The sequence below is a fragment of the Amphiura filiformis genome, chromosome 8 (genome assembly GCF_039555335.1).
Source record: "Amphiura filiformis chromosome 8, Afil_fr2py, whole genome shotgun sequence".
Classification (NCBI taxonomy): Eukaryota; Metazoa; Echinodermata; class Ophiuroidea; order Amphilepidida; family Amphiuridae; genus Amphiura; species Amphiura filiformis.
Genome location: NC_092635.1, coordinates 2,366,284 through 2,381,629, shown reverse-complemented (window position 1 = coordinate 2,381,629; position 15,346 = coordinate 2,366,284). Strand labels below are relative to the sequence as shown.

The following is a 15,346-nucleotide window of genomic DNA, read 5'->3' as shown; positions in this document are numbered from 1 at the left end:
CACCTTGTACATGTACAAGGTAAGCTTACCTGATCTTGGCGTTCATTTCATGATCTCCAGCGCACAAGTTCACGATAAGTTCATGATGCTTTCTGCGCACTGTCGGTCATGACATTGCATATCCATATCATGCATACATTATGATTGTAAACAAAACGTGCACACATTAAACATGCACAAAATCTCCCATTATGGGTCAGAACTCGACACCTTACCATAATTGGTACATTACCAGTAAATGGTGCCTTTTCTGCAATTTTAGCTAGTAAACAACATAAATCATAATCAAAAGTGTCTCACAATGAATGCAAATGCTTATAAATCAAAACTTTATTCAGCACAGGGCTCAATCAAAGTTTGCTCCAGCTAGACTCATACACACAGGCCAATGCAGATTTCACACCACCAAATAAATCCCCATATAGAGATATGTACTAAATTTGCCTTTAGAAAACATCATTTATTCTTTGCAGGAGCGACTCGGTTCTTAGCGACAGCTATGACGGTTGAAATTAGCCAGCCTGATCCCTCTGGGTGGGTAAAAATATAGGTTGACCAACATTATTTTTTATGACTGTACCTCGAAGCCTATGATGTCTGGGAATTACCTAATTTACAGGCAAAATCGTGCCAGGGTTTCTGTAAAGAAAAGGCTGCTTAAAATCATTTTATACTTCATCTCTCCCATCTGTGGTATATATACTAGCAGGAATTAATAATTAATCATGATCAATCCAAATTTGGCTAAAAGTATGCAAATTTCTGCTCATTTTAATGCTTAAATTGGGAATTAATGCATGGGTTTTTCTGATAATTGAAATTCAAGGGCGCACAACCATATATCACTATTTGGTGTTCTGAAATCTTTTGGACCTTGGATGATCTTCAAGGACGCTCATGCCATCCTTGAACTCGAAGGACTATTTCTTTGCTGTTGAATACCACCGACTTTATCACCATTTACAGCAACTGCACATTAAATTGAATTTCATTTGAATTTTCACCTCCGTAGGGAGCAAATTAAATTATGATGACCATTTTGGTAGAATTCAAGGAGATAGGCTTCTTCTGCAGGGTGTCCTAACCATATATACAGTGATGCAAACATCGAATACTGCTGCAATAATGGTTTGAAGGAACAAGCTTTCAAATGAGACCAATTCATTACTGTGCGACAAAGTAGCATACCTTGTTCTACAAACTTGACCGCCCTCATACATAACTGAACCTGGGACCTTTGAATCACCGGACCGATGCCCTACCAACTGAGCTATTGAGTCGGATGGAGAAGAGCAGTGATGATATCATCTTTATTATTATACGGCTTCAATTCAATAACTGCCCACTATCATATGGAATATATATGCTTTGAATTGAAATAAAATAATATTGTAAATAAATTCACAGCTTAAACTTCATTTTTGCAGTTCTTGGGGTGTGCGGTTCTCGACACAAAGTGTCAGCCTCAATTCTTCCACCATGAGCTAGGGGTAAAAATCATATATAGGGGAGACCTGGGCGAGCCCCGCCCTATTTTTTTCAATCTCTCCTAGAGAGGACAATTCTCATATTAGAAGGTTATCAGGGGCGGATCCAGAAATTTTCCATAGAGGGGGTGCGCCGCCACCGTGGCTCGGCGCCCCACACAAAGTCAGGCGCCGCTCTGCAAAAATACACAGAGTCAGGCGCCAATCTGCAAAAAAAAATAGAGGCGCGCCCCTCTAAATCTGCCCTGGCTATAGTTTTTACATTTTTAAGCTGTGTATGTACTATAGCTAAATACTACCACATTTGTAAGGACATTGAGCTTTCATAAACATTAAACAGTGGTATGTGTAATACTGATACCACTTAACTTTAACTAGAGCGGTTACCGCCCCATAGCTGAACCATGGGGCTTTGGCAGCCTATTGTGGTACATGTATACCCCTTTATGACCCCTTAATGACCTCAAATATTTTAAACATGTTTAGAGTGTCATAAGGATCATTGCATTTAAATATCAGCTCAATTGGAGCATTTTTGAAAACTTGACCTTTGAACCCTTTATGACCCCTTATTGACCTTTTAAAAATGAATTTTAAAATATTTTAAACATGTTTAGAATGTCATGTCATAAGGATCATTGCATTTAAATTTCAGTTCAATTGGACCATTTTGAAAACTTGACCTTTGACCCCTTTATTGACCCCTTAATGACCTTAAATGAATTTGAAACTATTTTAAACATGTTTAGAATGTCATAAAGATCATTGCATTTAAATATCAGCTCAATTAGAGCATTTTTGAAAACTTGACTTTTGACCCCTTTATGACCTCTGATGTTAGGAAATATTTATTATATTCTTTACTCCTTCCTCTTTAAGTGGCATTTAAAGATATGTCCATTTCAGACCAAATGGTTGGTAAGGAAGTATTAAGTAAGTAAGCAAGTAAGTAACATACACTAATATAGGTTGATACCATTTCATGGTTCAGCAAAAATATGCTTGCATGTAGTTTTACTCTTCTTAAAGGTATTATTATATTTTGCATAATACGCCGATAGCGAGATCAATAAATTCAGGTATCATGCGAAAGTACCCGTCCAATTTTATTATTATTATGTCTTCAGAATCTTTTTTGGTCAAAAACATTTTTAGTAAAAAAAACATGAGTTTTAGTAGAACTTTGCTTAAAATTTGATTTCTGCTCAAAGTGTGATTTCTGCTCAAAGTGTGATTTTGGTAAAAATGTGTGATTTTTGGGTAAATAATGTGATTTTTGGTAAAAATGTGATTTTGGTCCAAAAAATGTGATTGGTGGTCCAAAATGTGATTTTTGGTCCAAAATGTGATTTTTGGTCAAAATGTGATTTTTGTCAAAAATGTGATTTTTGTCAAAAATATGATTTTTGTTCAAAAATGTGATTTTTGGTCAAAAATGTGTTTTTGGTTAAAAGTGATTTTTGGTCATACTACGGCAAAAAATCACACCAAAAGAGACATACATGGTGACTTTTGTATATATATAAACTAGATGAAATATGAACTCTATGAAGAGGTTACAGACCGATACACAAATTTATCGGACAGCCGATACACATCAGATTTATCAGACAGCCAGGTTATGTACAAAGTATAGGATGCAAGAGATTCTGAAGACATAATGAAGTTAATAGGTCCTTGCACTAAACTGCAGAGTATATTATTGACAAATTTATAGGCAGAATATGCAAATAAGTTTGTCATTATCGCAAAATAACAAGTCAAGAAAAACATGCTTTACACTACATTGCTCGCACGTTGCATAAATAGCTCGCGAGTATGCATGCGTATATCTTATAAACATCTCAAAAAAAGTAACTAACCCCCACCCCTCCTAAATAATGGCCATTTACACATTGGTAAAATGCATTGGAAGCAGAATTTTCTGCGCATTTTGACACCTCATTTGACAGTAAATTGACACAATAGCCCAGAAAACAATAAAATGTCACCGGTCAATTTTTAAAAGTAGTGAGGTCCAGATTTGAAAGTTGCACTTACCTACGTAGTATGGTCGTTGAAGAGGAAAAACAGTGGCTACCAGGAAAAAATTGGTACAAAGCTGATTTTTGCACCAGACAAGCAGAATATATCATAGAATATCATATCCAAAATCCTCCAAAATCCACTTTGGGGAATTCTTTTTATCCAAGATGGCCGCCAAAATGGCTGCCACAACATATAATTAGCTGTATCTTAGCTTCTAAAGCAGATATGATGATGATTTTAGTGTCTTTGAATAGGTTTAAGAGGTCAGAGAATTCAAATTTGTACAAATCTAACACACTCATGTCTTCAATCACACTGAAATCCAAGATGGCTGCCAAAATGGCCGCCACAACATATAATTAGCTGTATCTTAGCTTCTAAAGCAGATATGATGATGATTTTAGTGTCTTTGAATAGGTTTAAGAGGTCAGAGAATTCAAATTTGTACAAATCTAACACACTAATATCTTCAATTACACTGAAATCCAAGATGGCCGCCAAAATGGCCACCACCACATATGATCAGATATATCTCCGCTTCTGAAGCATAAAAGATGATGATTTGAGTGTCCTTGAATATATTTCAGAGGTCAACGAATTCAAATTTGTACGTACCTAAAACACTGAAGTCTTCATTTACACTGGAATCCAAGATGGCCGCCAAAATGGCCGCCACCACCACGTGTTATGTTTAGGTATATTTTGGCTTATGAAGCAGATATGATAATGATTTTAGTAGCTTTTAGTGTTTTTGAATAGGTTTTAGGAGTCAATTTTGTATTTATCTTCATAAGTATATGTCTTTACTGACACTGCAATCCAACATGGCCCTCAATATTGCTAAAATCAAACATGATTAGCTAAATATCTCAGCTTCTGAAGCCAATATAAATGGTGACTTTAATCTTTGAATAGGTTTTTAAGAGAATGTAGGTTTTAAGGGTCAGAGAATTGTTGCAATTACTTAAAACCCGGGCTTATAACACTGAAGTGCAAGTCGCAATAACCACATGTGAATATATATCTCAGCTTCTGAAACAAAAGCAGCTGTCTTCGTTCTCATCTAGAGGTATAATCGCCTCAGCGTTTTGGCAATGTTCTCCTGTGTAATCTTCACAAGCTGTGACACATTTAAGTCCATTTTTGCGACAGGATCATCCGTTATTTACACAAGAATTCCTGGAGGAAAGTTTACAATTGTATCGTACAAGCTTAAGCAAGCTATGTGGAATCTAAATTCGTAAGGACCGGTGCTAGAACGATGTCAGAGTGTTTCCAGCCCCATTGCTTTAAATTGGATTCAAGTCATTGTTTGTTAGCTTTCTCCAAAGTATGACCTGTAAAAGAACCCGCAGACTGTGAAAATAAGTCATTGTTTGTTAGCTTTCTCCAAAGTATGACCTGTAAAAGAACCCACAGACTGTGAAAATACGCTGCTCTTTCAGTAGGTGAAAGCTTATGTAGATAGCTGTGGATCAAATGATGCTTTATTTGATGATACCATTGCCATGGATTAAGCGATCCGTAGACCGTATAAAGAATCTTCTTCTCTGCCACCATATAAGACAATAAATAATCTGATGTCAGCTGTACCAATCTGTTCTAATGTCGCCTCAGGATCGCTCATCTAGGATGATATCTGCTGCAATTCTTTTATCTTCTTCAACAAACTTGTCTTTCCATGTCCAAATGTTGCAGAAATGGAGTCACAACCACTCCATGCATGGATAAACAGGAGGTCTTGAACTTTCCAAACCACCTACCCTTTCTTCTCTGAATGGAAGTAGATAAGATATCAGCCATAGTCTGGTCTCAGTGGTACATCAAAAGGACAAGTATATCTGTGTCATCTGTGCACGATCTGACCATTGGTTTCCAAGTATCGACTCAGCAGCGAGATAAACTGACTGTTGTTCTTCTTATTCGAGACGAAGGTCATGCTGGTCATGATGAGAACCTTCATAGACTCTGTGAGCTGAATATGATAAGAACAAATGCCAGTTTATCTCGCAGCTGAGTCGATGGATGGTGGACAATAGTACCGGAGATGCTGACACATTGATAGTGGAATGTACCCTTCAAGACTCCTTCCATGTTCAAGACAAGGAAGAGAAGTGCCACTGGGGACCAGAATATAGCTGATATCGGTGGGTTGGAAAGTTCAAGACCTAATTAACAACATTGGTGAAGTATTGACATTCCATCTCAGGTCCTGTTTATCCTTGCATGGAGTGGTTGTGACTCCACTTCTGCAACATTTGGACATGTAAAGACAAGTTTGTTTCGGAAGATAAGAAGAATTGCAGCAGATATCATCCTAGATGAGCGATCCTGAGGCGACATTAGAACAGATTGGTACAAATGGCATCAGATTATTTGTTGTCTTATGTGGTGGCAGAGAAGAAGATTCTTTAAACGGTCTGCGGTTCGCTTAATTCATGGCGATATGGTATCATCAAATAAAGCATCACTTGGTCCACAAAAGCTTCCAACTAGTTAAAAAGAGCAGCGTATTTTCACAGTCTGAGTGTTCTTTTGCAGGTCATACTTTGGGGAAAGCTCACAAACAATAACTTGGATCCAAATCAATGGTTTGGAAACTCTCTGACACCGTACTAGCACCGGTCCTTACGGATGTAGATACAGCACCACAAGGCTTGCTTAAGTTTGTATGATACAAATGTAAACTATCCACCAGGAGTCCTTGTGGAAATAATGGATGTTCCTGTCGCAAAAAGGGATTTAAAGGTGTCACAGATTGTGGAGATTGCAGAGGAGAAAATTGCCAAAACGCTGAGGCGATTATACTTGCAGTTGAAGTCGAAGATAGCTTCTTTTGCTTCAGAAACTGAGATATAGAAAATCATGTGGTGGCAGCTGTTTTGGATTCTATTGTTACTGAGCACTTACTTCCGTGTTTTAAGTAATTGCAACATTGAAATCTGCAACCCCTAAAACCTACATTTTCTTAAAAGCCTATTCAAAGATTAAAATCATCATTATATTGGTTTCAGAAGCTGAGATATACAGTTAAGCATATTTGATTTTAGCCATATTGAGGATCATCTTGGATTACAGTGTGAGTGAAGACTTGACTTTGTACTTTAGATAAATACAAAATTGACTTCTGCATCACCTAAACATATTCAAAGACACTAAAATCATTATCATATCTGCTTCATAAGCCAAAATATACCTAAACATAACATGTGGTGGTGGCGGCCATCTTGGATTCCAGTGTGGATGAAGACTTCAGTGTTTTAGATACGTACAGATTTGAATTCTTTGACCCCTGAAATATATTCAAGGACACTAAAATCATCATCATATCTGCTTCAGAAGCGGAGATATATCTAATCATATGTAGTGGTGGCCATTTTGGCGGCCATCTTGGATTTCTGTGTAATTGAAGACATCAGTGTGTTAGATTTGTACAAATTTGAATTCTCTGACCTCTTAAACCTATTCAAAGACACTAAAATCATCATCATATCTGCTTTAGAAGCTAAGATACAGCTAATTATATGTTGTGGCGGCCATTTTGGCAGCCATCTTGGATTTAAGTGTGATTGAAGACATCAGTGTGTTAGATTTGCACAAATTTGGATTCTCTGACTTCTTAAACCTTTTCAAAGACACTAAAATCATCATCATATCTGCTTTAGAAGCTAAGATACAGCTAATTATATGTTGTGGCAGCCATTTTGGCGGCCATCTTGGATAAAACAAATTCCCCAAGGAGGATTTCTTCGGATTTTGGATATGATGTTTTATGATGTATTCTGCTTGTCTGGTGCAAAAATCAGCTTTGTACCAATTTTTTCCGGGTCAAAATGTCCAACGACCATACTAACGCCCCAGATATCATTACACAGATTTCCTTCCATTATGCTGAATACAAAATCAATACAATTTACTGCAACTTTCAAATCTTGGGTTACATTGATTTAAATGTACGCTGTGACATCAATATTTAGTCACTTTCTACAAATGAGGTGTCAAAATGTGCAGAAATAAATGCTGCTTTCAACACATTTTACAGATTTGTAATGCAATCACCCATTTTGAATAATGGTCTTTATTTAAGGATGATTAGAGATTTTTTGAGATGTTTATCTGTTCTAGCAGGGCTTGCATTGTTTAGGACCGGAAAGCCGGGTGTAGATGTTGTTTATCCATCCCGCCCATATCCAACACTTCAATTCCGTGGTCCAAGCTGTGCGCCAAGCGTAGACGAGCGTACACACAAAAGAAATAAACAAGCCGATTGAACCATTGGTCGTCAGCCCGGTGCGTATTAGGCGACCTTGTCACGTCTACGCGATCACAATTCACCAGCGCGTACCCGGACCACGGAAGTAATAAAAAATTAACTTTAGACGAGAACAACTGGTAACCAGCGCCAGCGGCACTGTGCAGTACCGGTCTGCTTTTCAATTGCATGGTGCACACATAGTAATTTACGTGTAAAATGCCTATACGGTGATCCACCCAAAAAAAAGAATCATCGTATAGATCCCTGTACTACTATACTATATTACTATACCTCATAAATATTTATTAGGTAATCCAGACATCTTATTGGTTAATAACGCCAGCGTCCGAGTACGGTATTTTGACTGCTTCCCCGCGCCTGTGCAATTACGCGCACGCGGGGAAGTAGTAAAAACTTCCGCACCCTACTACCACACGGTGTCTCGACCCCACGCGTCACCGTTCCTTCAGACGTTAGCATTATGCTACACAACGGCAATTCTGAAGACGCGTTAATCGTGAAAATGACGTCTGCTGCAGTTATTTTGCCGAGATTACCGATGGATAATAACACGCGAATTTGACGTTTTATGAAACAAAATGTTATTTATGGAGTGTTAAAAAGAAACCTAGAATAGAATAATATAGGCCTAACTGTAAATTGATTGAACAGAAATACTCCAATTAAATCAGGTAAGCAAAATATTAAGCTTATTTACCATGCCTGCCGGCACGTTGATTGGTGTGTGTTTTGACTTTTGTTTACGATTTTACCGTGATAGTGAAAATATTTATGAGGTATAGTAAAACAAATACAACATGTTCCATTTCGGGGAAGTAGTCAAAACTACTGGTCCCTCGGTGTTGGATGATTTGACTACTTCCCTCCGCTGACGCGTCGGGAACTAGTCAAATCATCCAACACCTCGGGACCAGTAGTTTTGACTACTTCCCCTCAAAACATGTTGTATTTGTATACTATACTACGCAATAACATGAAACTACGCTGCATGGACATACATGGTAATGCAGATGTTTTTAGGACTATGCCAGAGTAGTCTATGCCACTGATGAACGTATTTTGGTGATTATGATTTAACATGTTTATAATTACATTTTTTTTTCTTTTTCATTTTTTTGCAATCTTAAACCCATTTTCTGCTTATATTTATGGGTCAAAATGTTATACTGTAGCGTTTTGTAGGACAAAATTCCGAAACATAACGATGAAAATGGTTCCGAATTTTGACCCACGTACGTACTACTGCCTGCACTGACTGGCATGATGACCACGAATAATGATCGACGAAACATTCTGTTTCCATACAATTATAGCGTATTATATGGAGTACGCCAAAAGAAAAAAACCCGACACGTCTTGGCCGGGGTTTACATTGACTCTTACCTTTTCATAAAATCATGAAATGTCATGACTAAATCATGAAATTATAGCTCCTATCATCGCATCATAAACAGCACCAGCAGTGCAGTCACATGATGTTTTGATTTTCGGTGGCTCCCAATATTCATCGAAAACGCTCCCTAACGTGTGTGGAACCGCTGCAAACATGGTACAGTGTAAATGTATGCTAGTATCCCTTGTTCATCAATTACCAGAATACCATGTGAGACTACAATATATTTTAGCACAATGGGCAATGCATACTATCTTTTTCTCGTATCCATTGGTTAACATGTACTAATATGAGAATAGGCTGGATTTTACTACATCCACTTGGTCCCATTACCATTTGGTACAACTATTTACCATTTAGACCAAAACCCAATAGTTCACAAACACTTGTGGGGGGGGCTGATGCAAATCATGAAAAATTTTCAGGGCCACCCCTTTACAGACCTCAAATGCCCCTCCCCTTTTTGACATGAAAATTATGGGTCAACCCCATAGAAACCTATTTCGTTTGAAAGTTTGGAGTGACAGATAACTCATACTGGCCCATGTCCCATGCCTGTGGCACCCCCGGTGATGCATGATGAGCCTATACCGGTTATATTATTTATATACCTTGTAAAGACCGGAAAAGAAGAACAAATAGCCTGGCAAAATGTCACTTTCAATACATGCAGGCCGCATATGTCTTCTTCTTAATTTTTTGGGTACACTATATTTGATGAATGTAGTATGTTTATACACGTGCCCGTCTCATTTACATATATTTACAGCCCGTAACCAGTTGTAGACGATTCTTTTTGATGAATTGGCAAATACACGACATAGTATTAGATTATAACTGGTTATTAGACCAAACGGTTATTAAATCAAAGGTAATTAGGCCACATTGTTAATAATACTAGAATTTACGCGGTTCATAATTAAGGTGGCCCACACCAAAAGGTGTGTAAACAACAAATAATATGCAATATGTTAATATAAGCTCATTAATATCAATAAAATATATGCAAATAACATGACACAAAACTATCCAGCACATCAGGCCACCATATACTACATGTATCACAAGACCAAGTTAGAAGATGATCGGTTGTTGCGTTTAAGCTGTAGAGTGGATTAATGAAAATGTAAGCAAAATATGCAAATTAGCTCATCAATATTCATAAATATCACAAAACTATACAGCTTATCAGGCCACCATATCCAATCACCAAACCAAGTTTGAAATTTATCGGTTATTGCGTTTAAGCTGCAGAGTGGATGAATGAAAATATAGGCAAAATATGCAAATAAGCTAATTAATATTCATTGATATACAAATAACATGACACAAACTATACAGCACACCAGGCCATCATATCCAATCACCAAATCAAGTTTGATATAATATTGGATGGCTGAGCATGATACGTACCATAACATATCGGATGAGTCATAAAAATATCGGACGAGCCAACGGCGAGTTCGATATTTGTATGACGAATCCGATATGTTATGGTATCATGCGAAATAAGCCATCCAATATTATCATTATTAGGTTTTCTTAACTCCTAATAACCCTGAAAACATAATAATGAAGTTGATCGGTTATTGCGTTTAAGCTGCAGAGTGAATTAATGAAAAGGTAGCTGCAAAATGTAGGCAAAATATGCAAATAAGCTCATTAATATTCATAAATATGCCAATAACATGACAGAAAACTATACAGCACATCAAGCTACCATGACCAATCACCAGACCAAGTTTGAAGTTGATAGGTTATTACGTTTAAGCTGCACAGTGGATTAATGAATTTGCTTCCGCTCGGACAGCCAAACAAAGAAACAAACAACCAGTCAACCATTTGGATGATAACATAAGCCCCACATATATGTGGGGGCCAAAAATATTAGACCAAATGGTTATTAGTCTATATGGTCAGTAGTCATACTGGTTAATGGACCAAACAATATTATACTAAATGGACATTAGACTATATGATTATTAGACGTGGTAATTAGCCTTTCTGGTACTAGACCTTTTGTATATGCATACTTGATATTTAGTATGGAATATTTTTTTGCAAAATTCCAAGAATGGTCTGGAAGGGGTCTGCATAAACCGCACGGGCTAAATATTAATTGGGGTGTGTCAGAAGATGGTGTAAAATAATTGCTTGACAGAAAATGTGCTTTCCAAATTCCATTAGTTTACATTATGGCGCTCATAATGTAGTGAATTATCCTAAAATTGCGGTTTTAAGGAGACTGAATTGGATTTTTGTGGGGGTAAAATTTCTGAATTTGAGCAACATCGTTCTGTTATTATCAAATTTATTGAGGTTTAAAGTGATGTTTACTGAACCTTAATACCAATAAGTGTTCATCAGAACTGAAATGCACTTGTAATTTACCAGTTTTGAAAGTGGGAGGAGCTTTAAAAATATGGCTCTTAAAAGGGATACGCACTCAGAAAGTTTGAATGGCCCCTTACAATCTTACTGTACACAAAGAAGCAGCGTGAGTTCATTGGACAACCAGAAATCCGCGCAGTTGTTTTTGTACCATAAGTTTATAACATTTGACCCCGGGGTCATTTAAACTTTCTGAGTACGTACCACTTTTAAGAGCCATATTTTAATCTCCTCCCATGTTCAAAAATTTGTACATTGCAAGTGTATTTCAAATGTGATAAATGCCAATTGCTGACGAAGTTTAGGAAATATCACCTCAAACCCCTATACATTTGATTTTGATAATAACAGAACAATTTTGCATAAAGTCCGAAATTCCAGCCCAATCCTCGAATTTTGCGAGAAAATATTCCATACTAAATGTCAAGTCTGTAGATAAAATGGGTATTAGACCAAATGGTATTAGACCAAATGGCAATAGATCTGACACCTGATAAAGTCCCTGAATGCGTGAGTCTCACGCTCAATGAGATATTGTAAACGTACATCATTACATGTACATATTCACATTCAATTTTAGACAATGCTTGAAGTACCTGTATGTTATTTGATAGATAACTCATATTATCAAATTCGCCTTTGAAAAGAAATGAAAATTCCATTGTATTGGTAGTAGATATTATATGAAGTATGGCGTGGTGTTTGTTTTGTTTTGTTATAAATGTGTTGTTGTTTTTTGCCTGATCTAACAGTTAACTAAATATTAGTCAATTTTATTTTAAATATGATTTATTACCTAAACAGTGTAATGTTGGTTGCAAATTCCACTTTCGAAAATATGTTTAAAGACACAAATTCCTTGGAAAAACAAATTCCATTAAAAAACACATTCTGTTATTAGAAACATATTTCTAAAATCAGCAATCAAAATAAATATCATATCAATCTAGGAAACCCGAGTTTCATATCATTAGTTAGCAGGGAGATTCACATGCAAATTCCATGAAAATTAACAAATTCCACTATAATAAAAGAGCAAAATCCACATGAAAATAGTTATCAAACTTAAATCAATAATAACCTTGGTTGAGAATTGAAGCCGTATTGTGAATGTAAAATAATTAGTATATGTTTATACATTGGAAAACGTTTATTGAGTCTACAAAAAAAGAAGCAAAAAACGGAAAATCCGCCAAAATCAACAAACTCCCCTGCAGTATAGGAAAAAAGTCCCACGCTAATTTAAACATATTTCAGAAGTACAACATGTTGGTTATATTATCCAAAAGGTTTGATCCAATGTTAGCCTGAATATAGCAGAAAATGTGATTTGAAAATGCTCTTTTTTCGCTACTTTCAAAATTATGAAAAATCCTGTTTTTGCCCAAATTCCACGATGATATTACGTAATTATATCAAAAGAAATAATTTTTTCTGAATAGGTCATCTTATAAAGCATAGTTCAATTCCAATATGTTCTGTCAGACCCAGGTTATTTCAAAGGACATTTTCATGATGTCAAATGTTGTTCATTTTTAAGCTGTATCAATTCTGAGGCAGGTCAAAAGAGGGCCACTTTTAGGGGGGTCATGGAATTTCCCCCAGGGGGGGCACCTGATTTTTTTACTATCATAGTTGTGAACCATCTGACCTAGCTAGACTACATACCAAATACCATTGGATTTGGCTGACCTTCATCTTTCAGCTTTGTGTACAGGCCACATGGTGCTTAGAAAATATGCCACTTAATATCCCCATAGTAAACATTAATTTTGGCAAGAGTTTTCTCTCTCTGGAACGAGAATGCATCCACTGGCTCCGCGTAATGAAAAGATCTAACATGATTGGTCAATTTAGCTCCGCGAAGTGAAAAGTAAGCTACGCGTAGCAGCTCCACGTTGTGGCGGTTACGGCCAGCCATATATTGATCATGCGAAAATCGTAAAACATAGAATAGAAACAGTGTGGCAGGCGCTCAAAATCTCAAATTGTATGCTTAGCCTGAGTTGCACGGCCTATCTCGAATAAAATCACCATGCGTAGTTGTTGAAAAACGTGAGGATTCATCGTACAATCACGGCAATTTTTAACACGAAGATATAGGGATGTTGACGGTGTGCCTTGCATTGTAAGTCATGGTTAAAATGTGTTGAGTACCACCCCTACCATCCCTACATACACCCCACTACCCACCTCACACACCTCTGTACCCACCCCACCCCCATAGGCCTACATAATATTACATACCGGTACCTAATAATATTTATATAGCACGGCTATAGCTATACATTTAGAAAGTAGGTCCTATAGCGCTAAATTATGACAAATAGGCCTACACAAACCCGAACGCAAGTCTGAAGGGTGTAATGAAAATACCAACCCGTGATGGGGGGGGGGGGGTCATTCAAAATTCACCTGGAGATAGGAGGGACAGAAAATTAAAATCCCCTATAATAACACGCGAATTTTTCTAGGTTTGGACAGTGGATTTTCCCATGGACCTCATCCTAGGTAAATAAACAAACAAACAAACAAACAGACAAAATGTTTTTCATAATCATGGAATCCATAGCCCCTATAAATTGAAATTGCAGGCTATCACGGGAGCAAATTTCCAAAATTCACCTCATTTACCAGAACATCCAATTGGGGATTTGGGCTACCAAATCGCTGGTCAGGCAATCCTGGTTTTCAATGGAAAAGGGACCTGCTTGACAACAATTGAAATATCCATTATTTCTGCTGGTTGCTCTCGAGATAAAGTACTGAGTTTGACATTTTCGGAGCATGAAGGGAAAAAGGGTAAAATACAAACGGAAATTCTGACAAAACTATAATTCTGTCCAATTATTATAAATCGCGACGTATGATATTCAAACTGATACTATCGACTCCAAAAGGATCCAATAAATCTGGAAACTGTATTCTATTCAGGTCTCGAGTGGCTTCACAATCTCATAATTTCGTTAATGCTGCAACGCCTGGATTTTATTCCTTGATTTGGGAAAATGAAAATTAGCACTCATATAACGTACGTTACCCCTGGGACGTTATCCTTTCCTTAAATTCGAAGATGTGTTTCAACATGTTCAATGAAAATACCAAACACTATGTCAGTAGGCTTAAGGCCAATGAGCACTTTGAAAGAATCAACGTATGAAGTGCTAAGGAATGTAAAACTTTGCGGTCAAACCGAAATGTAAGTTTATTTACTTATTTAAGGCAATTTAATACCATTAACGTGATTGTTGTTTATACACAAGAAGCTGTTATTTTTCATAATGGAGGGAACATGTGTGATATTTTGATTTGAATTAAGTATCGTGACGATGTGTTCTAATTTTCTTAACAAGTGTTTATTTAACTGACAATTCTTTACGTATAAGCTCGTATAATGAAACTGTTATGAGCCTAAGACGTTCTAATGCCTAGATTTAAAGGTATACACTGACCCAGCCTGTAGCACTTTCTGGAAAATACGTCTTAGATGTGCATAACTCCACAGTTTTAGTATGATATTTTCAGCACTAATGTATATATTTTAAGGGCTATTGCCCGGGGGCACTCAACTTAAATTTGGTAGGGGTGTGCGGCGCGGAGCGCCGAACTTTGGGAACTAAGAACTGATTTTCGGGCAAAATAGGGGCTTGAAGAACTGAAATTAGGGCCAAATTATAGGCTGTTGAGCTAAAAATTTCTAAATTATTTCCAAATTTGAGCTTAAAGAGCTACAATTGTCAGAGTTTGAGGCTCAAAGAACTGGAGCAGATA

The 15,346-nt window shown here is 37.0% G+C and overlaps 1 protein-coding gene and 1 long non-coding RNA gene across 2 annotated transcripts in view; both read right to left on the bottom strand.

Moving 5' to 3' along the window:
* The window catches only part of LOC140158197 (uncharacterized), a 29,763-nt gene extending 20,487 nt beyond the window's left edge, over positions 1-9,276 (bottom strand). Inside the window, exon 1 of the long non-coding RNA XR_011859718.1 lies at positions 9,175-9,276. This is a non-coding gene — a long non-coding RNA (uncharacterized lncRNA). The remainder of the gene's footprint in view (positions 1-9,174) is intronic.
* LOC140158506 (substance-K receptor-like) overlaps positions 1-15,346 on the bottom strand; it is a 201,988-nt gene that overhangs the window by 172,836 nt on the left and 13,806 nt on the right. The gene's annotated exons all lie outside the window — the stretch shown is intronic.